At 40.4% G+C, this 16555-nt stretch overlaps 1 non-coding gene across 1 annotated transcript; it reads right to left on the bottom strand.

The window, feature by feature from the left end:
• Positions 1 to 227: 227 nt before the first annotated feature.
• Positions 228 to 331, bottom strand: LOC112788216 (small nucleolar RNA R71). The gene has a single exon (XR_003195590.1). It is a non-coding gene; the product is annotated as a small nucleolar RNA R71 (small nucleolar RNA).
• Between the last annotated feature and the right edge of the window lie 16224 nt (positions 332 to 16555).

Below are 16555 nucleotides of genomic sequence, written 5' to 3'. Positions count from 1 at the left end.
GTGTTCAAAAAGACCCCAATCAACATTTAACCACCTTCCTGAGAATATGTGACACCGTGAAGTCTAATGGTGTTCATCCTGACGCCTATAGGCTGCTTTTATTTCCATTCTCACTCAGGGGCAAGGCAGCCAAATGGCTGGAATCTTTCCCAAGGGAAAGCTTGACAACTTGGGAAGACATGGTGAACAAATTCTTAGCAAGATTTTACCTTCCTCAATGAATCAATAGGCTGAGAGCTGAGGTCCAAACTTTCAGGCAACAAGATGGTGAGACTCTATATGAAGCATGGGAGAGGTTCAAGGACTTAACAAGGAGGTGTCCACTTGACATGTTCAACGAATGGGTGCAACTGCACATTTTCTATGAAGGGCTCTCTTATGAGTCAAAGAAGGCCATAGACCATTCATCTGGAGGATCTTTGAACAAGAAGAAGACCATTGAGGAAGCCACAGATGTTATTGAAACAGTAGCAGAGAACGACTACTTCTATGCTTCCGAATGAGGGAACACAAGAGGAGTAATGGAGCTAAACAATGTAGATGCTCTGTTGGCCCAAAACAAGCTCATTACCCAGCAGCTGGCTGACCTCACCAAGAAGATGGAGATGAACCAAGTAGCAGCAATCTCCACTTCGTCAACAATCCAAGAAGGAGTGAATGAAGAAGCAGAGGGGAGTCAGGAGCAAGCCAACTACATTGGGAATTCGCCAAGGAAAAACTATGATCCATACTCCAAAACCTACAACCCTGGATGGAGAAACCACCCAAACTTTGGGTGGGGAAGTGAGCAAGATCAAAACCAAGACCAGAAACGTTACAACTCCAACAACAATGCAGCTCACCAGCAATTTACACAGAGGACGTCTCAACACCCCCACAACAACAGTCCTTCATATGCTTATCAAAACCAAAATAACACATCTGCTCCGAATCACCCATCAATTGATGATAAGCTCTCTAAGATCGAAACCTTAATTGAAGGAGTATGCAGAGATATTCGAGACAGAAAAGCATTCAGAGAGGAAGTGTAGTCCAACATGCAGAATCAAAATGCTGCCATCACAAAATTGGAGACACAAATCAGCTATCTGTTTAAGCAGCTCCCTACCCACAACTTTTGCTATGATGCCCACTCAAGAAAAAGGGAGGAGTGTCAAGCTATCACACTTAGGAGTGGGAAGGAACTGAAGGAACGTCCCCAAAAACCACAAGAAGAAGGATCAAATGAAAAGGGAGAAGAGCAAGATGGAGTTCAACCTCCCACGCCAAGTCTGCAGAAAGAAAAAGGGATGCCCCAACTGAACATCTCAAGAGCTCCATATCCCCAGCTATTGAAGAAAAAGGAAGATGACAACCAGTTCTTGAGATTTTTGGAAATCTTCAAGAAGCTACAAATCAACATACCCTTTGCTGAAGCCATAGAACAAATGCCACTCTATGCCAAGTTTTTGAAGGAGCTAATGACTAAGAAGAGAAGCTGGAAGAACAATGAGACTATGATACTAACTGAAGAGTGCAGTGCTATCATTCAGCATAAACTACCTCAGAAACTGAAGGATCCTGGGAGTTTTTAGATCCCTTGTATTATAGGAGAAATCACGGTAGAGAAGGCTCTTTGTGACTTAGGGGCCAGCATCAATTTGATGTCAGTAGCTATGATGAGAAAGATGAAAATTGAGGAGGCTAAACCAACAAAAATGGCCCTACAACTGGCAGACCGATCGTTCAAATTCCCTCACGGGATAGTAGAGGATTTGCTAGTAAAAGTGGGAGATTTCATATTTCCAGCAGATTTTGTGGTGCTGGACATGCAGGAGGACGCCAAGACCTCCATCATCCTAGGAAGGCCATTCTTGGCCACCACTGGAGCTGCCATCGATGTTTAGAAGGGTGACCTCACACTGAGATTACACAATGAAAAGATGACATTCAATGTGTACAAGGCCATGAGTTATCCACCAGAACAATTGGGGGAATGCATGAGGTTAGATGCACTTGAGGATGAAGTGCAGGAGAATTTTGAAGAAGAAGAACCTGAAGAGGACGAGAGATTGGTGGAGGAAGAATCTGAATCAAGTGAAGAGGTAGCCACAGCAGAAATACATATACCAGATGCACCAAAGGAAGGGAACGAAAAGTCAGAAGCAACCAAACTTGAACTCAAAGCACTGCCACCCACTCTCAAATATGCATATCTAGGAGAAAATGAAAACTACCCAGTGATCATAAATTCATCCCTCAGTCAAGATCAAGAGGACGAGCTACTCAAGGTGCTGCGGGAGCATAAGGATGCCATTGGATGGACCTTTGCTGACCTGAAGGGAATCAGTTCAGCCATATGCATGCATAAAATACTGTTGGAAGATGATGCCAAGCCATCCATTCAATCCCAAAGAAGGCTAAACCCAATCATAAAGGAAGTGGTACAGAAAGAGGTTATGAAGCTTTGGCAAGGAGGGTTCATATACCTAATTTCGGACAGCCCTTGGGTTAGCCCCATACATGTTGTGCCAAAGAAGGGAGGAATCACTGTGGTTACCAATGAGAAGAACGAGCTCATACCTACAAGGACCGTCACAGGATGGCGGATGTGCATAGACTACAGGAAACTCAATGAGGCTACACGAAAGGACCATTTTCCCCTTCCATTCATGGATCAGATGTTGACAAGACTTGCAGGGCACGTATATTATTGTTTTCTCGACGGTTATTCAGGATATAACCAAATAGTGGTTGATCTGACAGACCAAGAGAAAACCTCATTTACTTGTCCTTATGGAGTGTTTGCCTATAGGTGCATGCCATTTGGATTATGTAATGCCCTTGCAACTTTCCAACGCTGCATGCTTTCTATCTTTTCAGATATGATATAAAAATTCATTGAAGTTTTTATGGATGATTTCTCGGTATTCGGAGATTCTTTTCCTAGTTGCCTACATCACCTCGCCTTGGTATTGAAAAGATGCCAAGAGACCAATTTGGTCTTGAACTAGGAAAAATGCCACTTCATGGTGACAGGAGGAATAGTCCTTGGTCACAAGGTCTCTCACCAAGGCATTGAGGTTGATAGAGCTAAAGTAGAACTTATTGAAAAACTACCCCCACCCAGTGATGTCAAGGCAATTAGGAGTTTTTTAGGGCATGCTGGTTTTTACAGAAGGTTCATTAAAGATTTTTCAAAGATAGCCAAGCCGTTAAGCAATATCCTTGTATCTGATACACCGTTTATCTTTGATGAAACATGCATGCTAGCATTTGCACATTTGAAAATGAGGTTATCCTCTGCTCCTATCATTTCCCCACCTGATTGGAACCTACCATTTGAATTGATGTGTGATGCATCTGATTTTACAGTTGGGGCAGTGTTAGGATAAAGGAAAGATAACCTAGTTTGTGTGATATACTATGCTAGCAAAGTCCTTAATGAAACTCAAAGAAATTATACCACTACTGAAAAGGAGTTGCTAGCAATAGTCTTTGCATTTGACAAATTTATATCATACCTCATTGGTGCTAAAGTGATTGTTTTTACAGATCACACGGCACTTAAATATTTGTTTGCCAAGCAAGAATCAAAGCCAAGACTAATAAGGTGGATTTTACTGTTGCAGGAATTTGATGTTGAAATCAGAGACAAGAAAGGAGTGGAGAACAAGGTGGCAGATCACTTATCCAGAATCCCTCATGATCAAGGTGGAGAAAATGATATAAATGTGAACGAGCTCTTCCCTGATGAACAGTTGATGACAGTTCACAAAGCACCATGGTTCGCAGATATTGCAAATTTCAAGGCAACTGGGGCATTACCCCCAGGGATCAATAAACATCAAAAGTGGAAGCTCATGAATGATGCAAAATACTTTGTCTGGGATGAGCCATATCTCTTCAAGAAATGTTCAGATGGAATCCTTAGAAGATGTGTTTCGGAAGAGGAAGGAAGAGAAGTCCTATGGAACTGCCACGGTTCATGTTATGGCGGGCACTTTGGAGGGGACAGAACTGCAGCAAAGGTGTTACAAAGCGGATTCTTTTGGCCCACCCTTTTCAAGGATGCCAAGGAACTAGTAAAAAGCTGCAATGAATGCCAAAGATCTAGAAACCTGCCCAAAAGAAACGCCATGCCACAAAATTTCATCTTGGAACTGGAACTGTTTGATGTGTGGGGAATAGATTTCATGGGACCATTCCCAACCTCATATGCAAACAAGTACATCCTGGTAGCAGTGGATTATGTTTCCAAGTGGGTAGAGGCTATTGCAACCCCAACTAATTATAACAAGGTAGTCATGAACTTCCTCAGGAAGAATATCTTTAGCTGGTTTGGAGTCCCAAGAGCCCTCATCAGTGATGGAGGGAGCCACTTTTGTAACAAACCACTAGAAGCTCTCCTCCTACGATATGGGGTAAAGCACAAAGTAGCCACACCATACCACCCTCAAACGAGTGGGCAAACTGAGATATCCAACAGAGAACTGAAGAGGATCCTGGAAAAAACTGTGGGTGCATCTAGAAAGGATTGGTCGAAGAAGCTGGATGATGCTCTTTGGGCATACAGAACATCATTCAAAACTCCACTTGGAATGTCTCCATATCAACTGGTCTATGGGAAGGCTTGTCATTTACCACTGGAGCTGGAACACAAAGCTCTCTGGGCTATCAAGATACTAAATTTTGACAGCATTGCTACTAGTGCAAAAAGGATCTTGTAGCTGCAAGAGATGGAGGAATTCAGGTCACAAGCCTATGAAGACCCTAAGATGTATAAAGAGAAGGCAAAGAGAAAACATGACATGCATCTGGCACTAAGAAGTTTTGAAAAGGGGCAGCGAGTACTCCTTTACAATTCTAAATTAAGGCTGTTCCCAGGAAAACTCAAGTCAAGGTGGTCCGGACCTTTCATGGTTACGAAAGTATCACCATATGGCCACATTGAAATCACGGATGAAGGTTTAGAGAGGACTTTTACAGTGAATGGATAAAGACTCAAGCATTATCTGGGGGGGAAAGCCCCAGAGTAAAGTACCATCTCAAGTAATTAAGGACTCGTCGAGCTAGCGACGATAAAAGAGCGCTCTGTTGGGAGGCAACCCAACCTCAGGTAGTTTCACTTTCATCTTTATTTCAATAAAAATCACAAGTCGTTTCCCCTGTATTGTAAGGAGCTGAGTTTGGTGTTCCACACCAGAACAATCCAAGAGTGATGGTGTAATTCTAAGTTTGGTGTTCCACCAAAGGACATTGGTTAGAATTACACTCCACTCCAGAAGAATATTGCTAGCTCCATCCAATCAAGAGAAACCACTTAGATGTAGTTAGACTATAGGTGATCATTGCTTTGTTGACAATAAGATATGGAGTTCTCTGCATATGTGCAATGTTTGCACTGGGCAAGAAACTAAGTTTGGTGTTCACACACCAAATTGAGTTCAAGAAGCACCAGCATACATGTAAGCTAACTATGTCTCAAGTGCTTTGGGAACAAGCAACTTCCAGTCACCTTGCAGGAATCTTATGAGGAAATGGTGCACCTCTACCCAAAGAAGCGAGGCAGCCAAAAACTAGGATGATGACAAAGAGAGAGAGCAACCAGAAATCATCACCCGAAGGTTGTATTGTTACTTGATTCCATTGTACGCAGAATGGTTGAAAGTTGGAAGTCCGAATGCACTTTTGATTTGTGGCTACTTGTAGTTGAATTTTTTTCTGTCTTTTAAGTTCTGAGTAGGTCTGTGTGCTAGTCTTTATGTCACTGCATCCTTACTTAACTTACTTGTATGCTTATTCCTTTTGAATTAAATGAAGAGAGAATGATTGTTTTTAAAAGACCAGAGTAGAGTTCATAATGTGGAAGTGCATTCATGAATCTTTGGGGTAGTCATAAGTAGCTAAGTTGGTTCAATCACAAGGTTAGGAGGACAACTATCTATCCTGAATACTTGACTTTGGATATACCCATGAGACTAAGTAGATGACAAGATCCTAATAAGAGAAAAGGGAAAGAATAATGGAAGTGTAAAACAAAAGAAAAAGAGTAAGCAATAAGGCTAGGCACCAATGGTTTGGACCTTGAGACAAATGTCTGTGGTGCTCCTGTGTGAGGGATCTACTTGGATGAATAAGCTCTCAGGGGTGCTTTATCACTTGGTAACTTGGGTTAACTAACCCGGGATTATCAGCTAAAAATCCACTAACAAGAGTAACCCTCACTATAGAGCATTTAGTAACCCAAAGAGGTGCTGGAAACCAAGGTCTCAAGAAAAGAAAATAAACAAACTATATTCCTGTGGTGTGTATGTATGGGGGAGAGACTTGAGGGAGTAAGTCCTTAGGGGTGCTTCAACACCTAGCACCTTGAACCAACTGGTTCGGGAGTGTTGGCTGAAAACTTATCTTAAAGAGTTGCCCCCTTACATAGCACTTAGCCTAAATAACACAAATAACCCTTGAAATAACAATAAAAGGATCAATGAATAAAAGTCTCATGGGATATAAACAAAGTAAGTGTTTAGGGACATGATAAAGGTCTGAAAGCCAATAATGGAATGAACCTAAGTTGCTATGCATGAAACCACCATAAAATCAGTAACATGACTTCCACAAGAATGACTAATTCCTCTAGATATTCCATTCATCATTTTCTTGTTCCAGAACTTGCTTAGGGACAAGCAAGCTTTAAGTTTGGTGTTGTGATGCCAGGGCATCTTGGCCAGTTTCACTGACCTTTTCTTTACTGTTTTTAGGTTAGTTTCATGCATTTCCTTAGGAAATAAGCTAGTTTTGGGTAGATATTTACTTACACCTTGACTCAAGCATACATTGTGCATTTTACATTATTTCATGAGGATTTTGCATAAGTTTAGTGACAAATTGTATGTTGCATTGCCCATGACTTGGACTAGAACTTTGATGCACTCTATTGCTTGATTTCAGGACCAAAGGAAGCAAGGAAAGGGAGGAAACTTGCAAGGTTAATGAGAAAAGTGATTGCCAATGACACTCTCATAGCCATCATTGCCCACGTTAAGAGTAACGCTAACTAAGTTAACGTGAACTCTAACGTGGAAAAGGGAAGTTGAGCCAACGTTAGTGACACTTAACATTGTCACTAACGTTGGCAAACACTCATGAGTGGCCACGTTAGAGCCCACGTTAACCTAGTTAACGTGGCCTTTAACGTTAAAGGGGGAAGAGAAGCCAACGTTAGTGACATTCAACATTGTCACTAACGTTGGCCTAAGGATGCAACACACCACGTTAACTCCCACGTAACTTGGTTAACGTGGGAGCTAACGTAAGAAGTGAGAGTTGTCGCCAACGTTAGTGACACTCAACATTGTCACTAACGTTGGAAGCAACCACACAACCCCCCAAGGAGCCACGTTAACTTCCACGTTAACTTAGTTAACGTGGAAGCTAACGATGAGGAATGAATGATGAGCCAACGTTAGTGACACTCAACATTGTCACTAACGTTGGGATGGCTAAGAATGGCCACGTTAGAAGCCACGTTAACCTAGTTAACGTGGACTCTAACGTGAGATCTAGGGGCACATTGGAACGTTAGTGATAATGTTGAGTGTCACTAACGTTCTCGAAGGTTGGCAAGCCCACGTTAGAAGCCACGTTAACCTAGTTAACGTGGAGCTTTAACGTGAAGCAAAAAGGGGCACACTGGAACGTTAGTGACAATGTTGAGTGTCACTAACGTTCTCGAAGTTTGGCAAGGCCACGTTAGAAGCCACGTTAACATAGTTAACGTGGGCTCTAACGTGAGGCAAAGGGGTACATTGGAACGTTAGTGAAAATGTTAAGTGTCACTAACGTTCTCGAACTTATACTTTCAATAAATGTTAACACCCCTAACGCCCTGAGCTGAAGTCTCTGCCCACTTAGCACTTTCTCTCTGCAAGTAAAGCCAAGCCCAAATGAAGAAAAGAACTACTTCAAACTCAAGATCCAAAGACCCAAGACTTGAAGAGAAAACTAGAAGCTGAGAAGAGTAGTATATATAGGAGTAGCTTTGAATTGTAAAGAGAGTGCTGGAGTGCTGGAGTGCTGGAGGCTGGAAAAAGAGAACTACTCTCTGTATTTTACTTTCTCTGCATTTTCTAGTTTTATGATGTATTCTCCATCTTTGTTTTCATTTTCAAGAGCTATGAACAACTAAACCCCTTTCATTCGGTTAGGGAGCTCTGTTGTAATTTGATGGATCAATACTAATTTTCATTATTCTTCTTCTATCTTTTCTCTTGATTTTACTTGAAAGCTTTCGATCTTCATCCAATTGAGTAGTTATCTTGGAAGAGAAGCTATTCAAACTTGGATCTCTTTTGAACCTTGAAAGAGGAATGAAGAGATCAAACTAGAAATGCTTTCTCATGCTGGACTAAATTGGGTTTGGATGGGTATGTGACTATAACCCTCTCAATACTTGATTTGGGAAATGCATGTGGTATAATCAGTGACCATACTAAGGAGGTCGTTACTGTTAGTTGTGGGTGATGCAATATATCAAACAGTTAGTGGGTTAGCAAACAGAATTGAAAATAACAAAGAAGAACAAAAGAGTAGAGGGGGAAGGGAAGAAGTTTAACTAAAACAAAAAGTAAATCACTCAAACAGAAAATGAAATTCACAAAACAAAAAATGCTCAATCTAGTGATCTTCCAATTTAATCATTGTTGATGCACAATCAATCCCCGTGGGATTCGACCTCACTCTATTGTAAGTTTTTACTTGACGACAATTTCGGTACACTTGCCGAAGGGAGATTTGTTGAGAGACAAGTTTTCCGTGCATCATATGTTTTTAGTATATTTTAGTTAGTTTTTATTATATTTTTGTTAGTTTTTAAATAAAAATCACTTTTCTAGACTTTACTATGAGTTTTTGTGTTTTTCTGTGATTTCAGGAATTTTCTGGTTGAAATTGGGGGACCTGAGCAAATATCTGATTTAGAGGCTGAAAAAGGACTACAGATGCTGTTGGCTTTTGACCTCCGTGCACTCGAAGTTGATTTTCTAGAGCTACAGAAACCCAATTGGCAAGCTCTCAATTGCGTTGGAAAGTAGACATCCTGGGCTTTCCAGAAATATATAATAGTCCCTACTTTGCCCGAGATTTGATGGCCCAAAGTGGCGTTCCAAGTCAGCACAAAAATTCTGGCATCAAAACGCCAGAACTGGCATAAAAGCTGGAGTTAAACGCCCAAACTGGCACAAAAGCTGGCGTTTAACTCCAAGAAAAGTCTTTACACATGAAAGCTTCAATGCTCAGCCCAAGCACACACCAAGTGGGCCCGGAAAAAGATTTCTGCATTAATTACTTATTTCTGTAACCCTAGGCTACTAGTCTTCTATAAATAGGAACTTTTGCTATTGTATTTTACACACTTGATATACTTGGATAGACCTTTTCACGTTTGGGGGCTGGCCTCACGGCCATGCCTAGACCCTTTTGTTCTTATGTATTTTCAATGGTGGAGTTTCAACACACCATAGATTAAGGTGTGGAGATCTGCTGTTCTTCATGAATTAATGCAAAGTACTACTATTTTTCTATTAAATTCACGCCTACTTCTTCTCTAAGATATCCATTCGTTCTTCAACTTGATGAATGTGATGATCCGTGACACTCATCATCATTCTCACCTATGAACATGTTCCCGACAACCACCTCTGTTCTACTAGCAATGGCTTGAATGCGTATCTCTTGGGTTTCTAATCCAAGATTGGAACCTTCGTGGTATAGGCTAGAATTATTGGCGGTCATTCTTGAGATCCGAAAAGTCTAAACCTTGTCTGTGGTATTCCGAGTAGGATCTGGGAAGGGATGACTGTGACGAGCTTCAAACTCGCGATTGTTAGGCATGTGACAGACGCAAAAGGATCAATGGATCCTATTCCAACATGATCGAGAACCAACAGATGATTAGCCGTGCGGTGACAGCGCATTTGGAACATTTTCACTGAGAGGACGGGAAGTAGCCATTGACAACGGTGATGCCCAACATAAAGCTTGCCATGGAAGGGAGTATGAATGATTAGATGAAGGCAATAGGAAAGCAGAGGATCAAGAGGAACAAAGCATCTTCATACGCTTATCTGAAATTCCTATCAATGAATTACATAAGTATCTCTATCTCTATCTTTATTTTATATTTTATCTATCTTTTAATTATCAATTCTCCATAACCATTTGAATCCGCCTGACTGAGATTTACAAGATGACCATAGCTTGCTTCAAGCCGACAATCTCTGTGGGATCGACCCTTACTCACGTAACGTTTATTACTTGGACGACCCAGTGCACTTGCTGGTTACTTGTGCGGAGTTGTGATTAAGAGTTGAGATTACGATTGTGCATACCAAGTTCTTGGCGCCATTGATGATCACAATTTCGTGCACCAACGCGCACAAGGCGCGCACGCACAAAAGTGATCTCGCCTATGGACGCGCACGCGTACATGCCGCTTCCGCGTGGATGGAGAAATTGCCAATCGACGTGCACTCGCACATGGCGTGCACGCGCCAATACCCTTACATGGCCCACTTGAAGGCACAATGCTAGGGGCGATTTCTGAGTGTATTTCATGCAGAATTGAAGTCCAAGCAAAGGGGGGAGCAATTAGTTTAGCCAACATGAGCCTTTAGTTAGTTTTCTAGAGAGAGAAGCTCCCTCTTCTCTCTAGAATTAGGTTAGGATTAAGGTAGATTATCTTAAATTCAAGTTCAATTAATTGATCTCATCTTGTTTATTTTATAATCTCTCATTCCCACATCTTGGTCTTCTTAATTGTGATGTTAATTTCTCGTTTTGCTCTCTTTTGTGATGATGAACCCATGTTGGATTTGATTTACTTTTAATGCAATTTAATGTTGATGTTCCTTTTTATTGATGAATTGAGTTGTGATCTTACTTTTCTTACATTTAGTAGTTGTTAGATTTTATTATTCTTACAATTTATGATGCTTACCTTTATTGCACTCTATGTGTTTGATGAAATGCTCTCTTTAATTTTTGAGTAGTTTTGTCGACTCTTGGCCTAAGCCAAGGGAATTGGGTAATCTTGAGTCATTGGGTATGATGGGTTTGGTGATTTGAGAACCCATGGTGATCAATTTGACACCCATTGACGCTAACCCACTACTAAGTTAATTAGTAGGTAGGTTAGGACTTAAGGGTGGATGTGATAAAATCTATTTGATGTACTTCAAGCTTAGGAGTAAACGTTACGTACTTAAAGCTTTTGGGAAGTAGACTTAATAGGTTGGCCTCTCATGATTATCAATATTCGGTTTGTTGATAAGGATGGTGATCTCAATTACCCAAGTCTTAGCCAAGAGTTCTTTGTCTTACTTCCTTTATTCACTTGCTAAATTTATTCTCTTGTCATCTCATGAACCAAAACCCTCCCTTTTTACCCCTTCATAGCCAATAACTAAGCATTACATTGTTATCCTAGGGAGATGACCCGGAGTCCAAATACTTCGGTAAATTTTCATTGGGGTTAGGTACATGTGACAAAACCAAATTTTTTATGTGAGAATTGTTTGTTGGTTTGGAGCTATGCTTACAACGAAGTCTTTATTTCTATAAGAGAAATTCTAGACCATGAAGTAAAACTCGAACGTCAAATATCACCAAGAGATCACAATTTCTGAGCACTCCAATCAATGAAAATATGCTTCAGAACGACCAGATGAGCAAGAGAATCATATGGGATACCAACCACCACCACAAAATGATTCATATCATTATCCTCATGGTGGATGGGAGTATCAACAAGGAATGAGGGAGTATGAACAATCAATTGATATGAAATATTTCCCAGAGCCACAAAGGGACTCATATTGTTAACGTGGGCTCTAACGTGAGGCAAAGGGGTACATTGGAACGTTAGTGAAAATGTTAAGTGTCACTAACGTTCTCGAACTTATACTTTCAATAAATGTTAACACCCCTAACGCCCTGAGCTGAAGTCTCTGCCCACTTAGCACTTTCTCTCTGCAAGTAAAGCCAAGCCCAAATGAAGAAAAGAACTGCTTCAAACTCAAGATCCAAAGACCCAAGACTTGAAGAGAAAACTAGAAGCTGAGAAGAGTAGTATATATAGGAGTAGCTTTGAATTGTAAAGAGAGTGCTGGAGTGCTGGAGTGCTGGAGGCTGGAAAAAGAGAACTACTCTCTGTATTTTACTTTCTCTGCATTTTCTAGTTTTATGATGTATTCTCCATCTTTGTTTTCATTTTCAAGAGCTATGAACAACTAAACCCCTTTCATTGGGTTAGGGAGCTCTGTTGTAATTTGATGGATCAATACTAATTTTCATTATTCTTCTTCTATCTTTTCTCTTGATTTTACTTGAAAGCTTTCGATCTTCATCCAATTGAGTAGTTATCTTGGAAGAGAAGCTATTCAAACTTGGATCTCTTTTGAACCTTGAAAGAGGAATGAAGAGATCAAGCTAGAAATGCTTTCTCATGCTGGACTAAATTGGGTTTGGATGGGTATGTGACTATAACCCTCTCAATACTTGATTTGGGAAATGCATGTGGTATAATCAGTGACCATACTAAGGAGGTCGTTACTGTTAGTTGTGGGTGATGCAATATATCAAACAGTTAGTGGGTTAGCAAACAGAATTGAAAATAACAAAGAAGAACAAAAGAGTAGAGGGGGAAGGGAAGAAGTTTAACTAAAACAAAAAGTAAATCACTCAAACAGAAAATGAAATTCACAAAACAAAAAATGCTCAATCTAGTGATCTTCCAATTTAATCATTGTTGATGCACAATCAATCCCCGTGGGATTCGACCTCACTCTATTGTGAGTTTTTACTTGACGACAATTTCGGTACACTTGCCGAAGGGAGATTTGTTGAGAGACAAGTTTTCCGTGCATCATATGTTTTTAGTATATTTTAGTTAGTTTTTATTATATTTTTGTTAGTTTTTAAATAAAAATCACTTTTCTAGACTTTACTATGAGTTTTTGTGTTTTTCTGTGATTTCAGGAATTTTCTGCTTGAAATTGGGGGACCTGAGCAAATATCTGATTTAGAGGCTGAAAGAGGACTACAGATGCTGTTGGCTTTTGACCTCCGTGCACTCGAAGTTGATTTTCTAGAGCTACAGAAACCCGATTGGCAAGCTCTCAATTGCGTTGGAAAGTAGACATCTTGGACTTTCCAGAAATATATAATAGTCCCTACTTTGCCCGAGATTTGATGGCCCAAACTGGCGTTCCAAGTCAGCACAAAAATTCTGGCATCAAAACGCCAGAACTGGCATAAAAGCTGGAGTTAAACGCCCAAACTGGCACAAAAGCTGGCGTTTAACTCCAAGAAAAGTCTTTACACATGAAAGCTTCAATGCTCAGCCCAAGCACACACCAAGTAGGCCCGGAAGAAGATTTCTGCATTAATTACTTATTTCTGTAACCCTAGGCTACTAGTCTTCTATAAATAGGAACTTTTGCTATTGTATTTTACACACTTGATATACTTGGATAGACCTTTTCACGTTTGGGGGCTGGCCTCACGGCCATGCCTAGACCCTTTTGTTCTTATGTATTTTCAATGGTGGAGTTTCAACACACCATAGATTAAGGTGTGGAGATCTGCTGTTCTTCATGAATTAATGCAAAGTACTACTATTTTTCTATTAAATTCACGCCTACTTCTTCTCTAAGATATCCATTCGTTCTTCAACTTGATGAATGTGATGATCCGTGACACTCATCATCATTCTCACCTATGAACATGTTCCTGACAACCACCTCTGTTCTACTAGCAGTGGCTTGAATGCGTATCTCTTGGGTTTCTAATCCAAGATTGGAACCTTCGTGGTATAGGCTAGAATTATTGGCGGTCATTCTTGAGATCCGAAAAGTCTAAACCTTGTCTGTGGTATTCCGAGTAGGATCTGGGAAGGGATGACTGTGACGAGCTTCAAACTCGCGATTGTTAGGCATGTGACAGACGCAAAAGGATCAATGGATCCTATTCCAACATGATCGAGAACCAACAGATGATTAGCCGTGCGGTGACAGCGCATTTGGAACATTTTCACTGAGAGGACGGGAAGTAGCCATTGACAACGGTGATGCCCAACATAAAGCTTGCCATGGAAGGGAGTATGAATGATTAGATGAAGGCAATAGGAAAGCAGAGGATCAAGAGGAACAAAGCATCTTCATACGCTTATCTGAAATTCCTATCAATGAATTACATAAGTATCTCTATCTCTATCTTTATTTTATATTTTATCTATCTTTTAATTATCAATTCTCCATAACCATTTGAATCCGCCTGACTGAGATTTACAAGATGACCATAGCTTGCTTCAAGCCGACAATCTCTGTGGGATCGACCCTTACTCGCGTAACGTTTATTACTTGGACGACCCAGTGCACTTGCTGGTTAGTTGTGCGGAGTTGTGATTAAGAGTTGAGATTACGATTGTGCATACCAAGTTCTTGGCGCCATTGATGATCACAATTTCGTGCACCAACGCGCACAAGGCGCGCACGCACAAAAGTGATCTCGCCTATGGACGCGCACGCGTACATGCCGCTTCCGCGTGGATGGAGAAATTGCCAATCGACGTGCACTCGCACATGGCGTGCACGCACCAATACCCTTACATGGCCCACTTGAAGGCACAATGCTAGGGGCGATTTCTGAGTGTATTTCATGCAGAATTGAAGTCCAAGCAAAGGGGGGAGCAATTAGTTTAGCCAACATGAGCCTTTAGTTAGTTTTCTAGAGAGAGAAGCTCCCTCTTCTCTCTAGAATTAGGTTAGGATTAAGGTAGATTATCTTAAATTCAAGTTCAATTAATTGATCACATCTTGTTTATTTTATAATCTCTCATTCCCACATCTTGGTCTTCTTAATTGTGATGTTAATTTCTCATTTTGCTCTCTTTTGTGATGATGAACCCATGTTGGATTTGATTTACTTTTAATGCAATTTAATGTTGATGTTCCTTTTTATTGATGAATTGAGTTGTGATCTTACTTTTCTTGCATTTAGTAGTTGTTAGATTTTATTATTCTTACAATTTATGATGCTTACCTTTATTGCACTCTATGTGTTTGATGAAATGCTCTCTTTAATTTTTGAGTAGTTTTGTCGACTCTTGGCCTAAGCCAAGGGAATTGGGTAATCTTGAGTCATTGGGTATGATGGGTTTGGTGATTTGAGAACCCATGGTGATCAATTTGACACCCATTGACGCTAACCCACTACTAAGTTAATTAGTAGGTAGGTTAGGACTTAAGGGTGGATGTGATAAAATCTATTTGATGTACTTCAAGCTTAGGAGTAAACGTTACGTACTTAAAGCTTTTGGGAAGTAGACTTAATAGGTTGGCCTCTCATGATTATCAATATTCGGTTTGTTGATAAGGATGGTGATCTCAATTACCCAAGTCTTAGCCAAGAGTTCTTTGTCTTACTTCCTTTATTCACTTGCTAAATTTATTCTCTTGTCATCTCATGAACCAAAACCCTCCCTTTTTACCCCTTCATAGCCAATAACTAAGCATTACATTGTTATCCTAGGGAGATGACCCGGAGTCCAAATACTTCGGTAAATTTTCATTGGGGTTAGGTACATGTGACAAAACCAAATTTTTTATGTGAGAATTGTTTGTTGGTTTGGAGCTATGCTTACAACGAAGTCTTTATTTCTATAAGAGAAATTCTAGACCATGAAGTAAAACTCGAACGTCAAATATCACCAAGAGATCACAATTTCTGAGCACTCCAATCAATGAAAATATGCTTCAGAACGACAAGATGAGCAAGAGAATCATATGGGATACCAACCACCACCACAAAATGATTCATATCATTATCCTCATGGTGGATGGGAGTATCAACAAGGAATGAGGGAGTATGAACAATCAATTGATATGAAATATTTCCCAGAGCCACAAAGTGACTCATATTGTTATGGCACGTACACAAATGATGGCTGGGAAGGGAAATGCAACGATTCACATTCTAATTATTCAAAGACATTATCACTTGATTATGCTATCAGTACATACATGGAAGATTGTTCCTCCATGCCACAAAATAATCCACACTGTGATGAATTCAATAATCACTCAAATTTTGGGTGGGAGGATCAAAACCAGAAAGCATTTGATAGTTCAAACTCCACTTATCAAGAGCCATCCACAAACTTACCACCCACACAAACTTCCTTGAACCAAAGCCTCTCAAAGCTTGAGACCATGCTTGAAAAATATGAGGAAAAGGCATAGATATCCTGGAATGAACAAGAGAACTTCTTAAAAAACATGGAAGTGCTGGTAGACTAAATGTTGAATGCAAGGGAGGAGGTAAAAGAGCAAAATGAAGAGGCTCCTGAACTAAGTGAAACCACCACCTCCTGATTTTTCATGTCAGAATTCTCCATCACTTGAATATACCTCAACACAAAACTCTTTCCAAGATCCATACAACTCATTTTACTACCCACAAAACTCATTCCATACCCCTCAAAACAACTTCACCATAACACATCCATGTCCACAAAATC

The sequence above is a fragment of the Arachis hypogaea genome, chromosome 20, assembly GCF_003086295.3.
Source record: "Arachis hypogaea cultivar Tifrunner chromosome 20, arahy.Tifrunner.gnm2.J5K5, whole genome shotgun sequence".
NCBI lineage: Eukaryota > Viridiplantae > Streptophyta > Magnoliopsida > Fabales > Fabaceae > Arachis > Arachis hypogaea.
Note: the sequence above shows the minus strand (reverse complement) of the source record. Positions and strands in the feature narration are given on the sequence as shown.